Source organism: Poromitra crassiceps (genome assembly GCF_964638095.1).
Source record: "Poromitra crassiceps genome assembly, chromosome: 20".
Lineage (NCBI taxonomy): Eukaryota > Metazoa > Chordata > Actinopteri > Beryciformes > Melamphaidae > Poromitra > Poromitra crassiceps.
In genome coordinates this window covers 28,379,647-28,384,507 of record NC_139637.1, presented here as the reverse complement: position 1 = coordinate 28,384,507, position 4,861 = coordinate 28,379,647, and positions in this window count along the sequence as shown.

Genomic DNA, 4,861 nt, shown 5'->3' with positions numbered 1-4,861 from the left:
TACATGATTGTGCATGGCAATACAAGAAACAATATTGATCAAAAGGAATTAAACACAATTCCTTATTCTTTTATAGGTTTTTTTATCCTTAATGAGGCATCTATACTGTATGCTTGCTCCAAACTCATACAGTGACATTAAAGTAGCCTATCCGATCCACTGATCTAAATAATATGGACAGAGCTATCCCATTGATCTTGGTCTCCCGTTTGGAGTTGAAACGTTGGCCATCGCCATCTTGATTTTTCGTCAGAAGAGTGGGAGGGAACGTGTTGAGTCCTTGCGCAGCTCACGTGAGATGGGGGTTTCCCAGAGCCGCAGCTCCGCCTGCTATTGTTCCGTGATCGGCAAGCTGCGTGATCACTGGACAGGCGATCTGTCAATCACCCCCTTTTCTATCATCTATTTTATAGCTTGGTAAACCAGCCCGTCACGTGAACTCATATTTAATTTGGTTCTGTGTGACGGTCTGGCCCCAAAGCCAGTGGGGGGGTTTAGCAGAAGCTGCAGAGCTGAAGAGCCAATCAGCGACTGCGCTGTGATTGACAGCGCAAGTTGGCCAATCAGGAACGCCACTAGCACTGCACTAACAAAACAACAATGGCCGCCTCCTTGCCTGATCGTCTCGAGGAGTAATGTCAGCGTTTGTCTAGTTTAAACAGCCATAAAGTGCAGTTCTTGCAGGAATAGACTCAAGAACAACAATTAAACAAGTACAGGAGTATCGCCGCAACCGCGGAGTTTCTCGGCGGAAAATATGTTTTTGCCATTCTCCCGAGTGGATTTGGGTTTGACTGGATCTGACCCTGATTGGCTGAAGGAGTTGTATGTCAAGGCAACTACGCCCGCCCATGCTCCCGCCCCTGCTAAGGACTGGGTGAAGAGTTGGGGCCAGACCGTCACGCAGAACCAAATGAAATGTGAGTTCACGTGACGGGCTGGTTTACCAGGCTATCTATATTTTACTCCATATGGGCGAGTTATATAAAAAGTTACTCCCCTACAGTTGTTATGAAAAGGTGAAATTAGCTATATAGACCAAAACCCTGTTTTGCCCCTCACTGGAAAGATGTTTAATCCTGTTAAAGTCGAGCATTTTAACATGGGGGAATTCCTACTGCCCCCGACGCCTAGTGGCCATTCGAGGAAATACAGCTTTTCAATTCACTTCCCCGTCATCAGAGGGAAGCTGGGGGGGTTGGTTGGCCACTGATCCGATACATGCACACAATATTCCACTATTATTCGGACAATAACAATATTCTGAATTTGATAAGGGTCATGTAAACATTGCATTTTCCAGTTGCATTTTCCGAATTTAGCATTTTCCGTTTAAGACTTTGATCATGTATACAGCGCGTTCGGAATATGCATCTCAATCAGGGTTTTTACGGCAGTTTGCTACGCATGTTGCCTGTTTGCTGTCAGCTGATGTATGCTAGAAAGCACTAGAAGATGCGATATAATCATATAATCCATCATCTCTGGCATGCGAAAAGAAAAGCCCACATTTCTGATCGGGAGGAGATGAGAAACATCGATTTAAAGAGAGAGAGAGATTTAAAGAGAGAGTGCTGTCCACCGAAGTCCAAAATGCTAAATAATGTTAATCCAAAATAATGTAGGCTACTAGCCTAGATTTTTATGAAAGACTTGGATGTGCAAATATCGCAACGCCAAACTTTCCAGCAGCAAGCTCTTGAAATGGACCAAGTGATGCTGGTAAGAATAGCGCTGCTCTGTTTATTCTCAACAGAAAAACTCCAACCCTCCTGCATCTCTCTCTCTCCCGCCCTCCCTCACGTGTCGGGGAGGGCGAGCTACGGCTGCATGTAAACGGGAATATTAGTGGATTATTCATTTAGTCGGAATATTGTCGTTTTCCGAATATTGGCAAAAACCAGAATATTGTGTGCACGTAAACGTAGACAGTGTTTATTTTTATTTTTTAAGTATGCCACATCCACCAGATAATCTCATCAAGAGCCTTAATGACTTGCAGCTGGCGGGGGCGGAGTTTCTGCAGACAGGAGAAGGAGTATTTTTCTCTGTGAGGTAAACAGAGAGAGAAGATGAAGCCTGCCCATGTGCTTATATCAGCCAGATGATTCATGATACAAAGGGGGTTATTGGTAAAGCCATCCTTTGAGTTGCAAGTCCAAGTTCCCATCTCTGCCTCCCACTTGACTTGATGACTTCAGCTCGTTACCCAACTGTGGACAGTCAGGGCTGATCTGACCCAGCAGCTCCTCACTTTGTTGTTGGAGAGTTGGTTGTGTCTCAGTGCCCTCACCGCCCTTAGCTGTGTGCGTATGACAAAATAACTGTACACACACACACACACACACACACACACACACACACACACACACACACACACACAAAGACACACACACCACAAACATATACATATTTTGACTTTGACTGGGCATTCTCTTACAACCTGACTGTTGCCCCATGCCTTTTTCACAGCCACCATTTTGTGTCGAAAAGGCAGGATAAATACAGGTGCAACCAACACATTAATGAGGGCAACAGCAATGGAACACCTAAGGAATTGGAAGTTGGAAACCCTCATTAATGCTTTCAGTTCACCTGTGTTTACCCTGCCTTTTAGACACAAAATGGCTGCTGTGAAAAAGGTCGATTGGCGGTGATTGTGCTGCATTCCTTTTGTATTGGGAACTATAGGGATATGCCAGTTGAGTGAGGCCATACCTGAGTTGACTGCATTCGAGTAAAACAATTGGGAATCCAGCCAGGTGGAACTGTAACATTGATAATGCATTTCAAGTTATTCTGCGCATACAAAGACTGTAGCAACATGTCCACAGATAGAAGATGGACAGTACTGTGTAGCAACATGTCCACAGATAGAGGTTGGACAGTACTGTGTGTAGCAACATGTCCACAGATATAAGTTAGACAGTACTGTGTGTAGCAACATGTCCACAGATAGAAGATGGACAGTACTGTGTGTAGCAACATGTCCACAGATAGAAGATGGACAGTACTGTGTGTAGCAACATGTCCACAGATAGAAGATGCACAGTACTGTGTGTAGCAACATGTCCACAGATAGAAGATGGACAGTACTGTGTGTAGCAACATGTCCACAGATAGAAGTAGTACTGTGTGTAGCAACATGTCCACAGATAGAAGATGGACAGTACTGTGTGTAGCAACATGTCCACAGATAGAAGATGGACAGTACTGTGTGTAGCAACATGTCCACAGATAGAAGATGGACAGTACTGTGTGTAGCAACATGTCCACAGATAGAAGATGGACAGTACTGTGTGTAGCAACATGTCCACAGATAGAAGATGGACAGTACTGTGTGTAGCAACATGTCCACAGATAGAAGATGGACAGTACTGAGTGTACCAACATGTCCACAGATAGAAGATGGACAGTACTGTGTGTAGCAACATGTCCACAGATAGAAGATGGACAGTACTGTGTGTAGCAACATGTCCACAGATAGAAGATGGACAGTACTGTGTGTAGCAACATGTCCACAGATAGAAGATGGACAGTACTGTGTGTAGCAACATGTCCACAGATAGAAGATGGACAGTACTGTGTATCAACATGTCCACAGATAGAAGATGGACAGTACTGTGTGTAGCAACATGTCCACAGATAGAAGATGGACAGTACTGAGTGTAGCAACATGTCCACAGATAGAAGATGGACAGTACTGTGTATCAACATGTCCACAGATAGAAGATGGACAGTACTGTGTGTAGCAACATGTCCACAGATAGAAGATGGACAGTACTGAGTGTAGCAACATGTCCACAGATAGAAGATGATACTAATTTTTAAAATACTAATTTTAAAAGCATTCATGACTTGTGTAAATTTAATTACTCTTGTTAAAATAGTGCATTTGCTGAAGAGCACATTATGACTTGTTTGACTCGAAACTAAAAGTGTATGAATTGGACTTGACTTGGGACTTGTGAGTGTTGACTTGGAACTTGACTTGAGACTTGCCTGTCTTGACTTGGGACTTGACTCGAGACTTGTGTGCAAATACTTGCGACTGACTTGTGACTTGCAAACAATGACTTGTTCCCACCTCTGGAAGATGCACAGTACTGTGTGTAGCAACAAGTCCACAGATAGAAGTTGGACAGTACTGTGTGTAGCAACATGTCCATACAGAGGCGCAGCTTGTGAACAGGCAAGGCAGGCAACTGCTTGGAGCCCCAGTCCGTTAGGGCCCCCCTGAGGGCTGATAAACTTCACTCCACAGCAGTGACCACAAACCCCTCTCCATTAAACAACCAATGGATAATTTGGTTAATTGTCATCCCCTGGCCTGGATGATTTTGAATGACGTGAATTCACTTTCAATTCAACAGAATGTATGTGACTCATTCCCGTCAAACTTGCATGATTCACGTATTCTGTTGAATCAAAAGTGAATGAAGGAATTTACATTATCTGGAAGGCAAAACGAAATAGAAAAAAGAGGATGTGTAAAAAAACAAGTGCAGCAGATACTGATTAGGTAGATAACAGAATGCTGTTATTTTAACATAGCCTATGGGGAGCTACTTGAATCAATTCAGCTAGCAATGGTGTCACTTTTTTGTTAGTTCACCTGGCTAAGCTAACAGTTAAGCTATGATTGCTATGAAAGCAGGGCGCCCAATTAGCAGCAGTCACCACTCACCAGCCAAATGCTGGTCAAATATAAATCTGCAAGTGGCTGGCAGATTTGCTTCACTCACCACCAGCCAAAAACAAACAATGGTAATCTATTGAGTGCACTGGTAACATTTGAACATTTACTAGACATTTGGCAGGTGGACAAAAAAGTTAACTTTGCACCATGTATGAAAGCTAT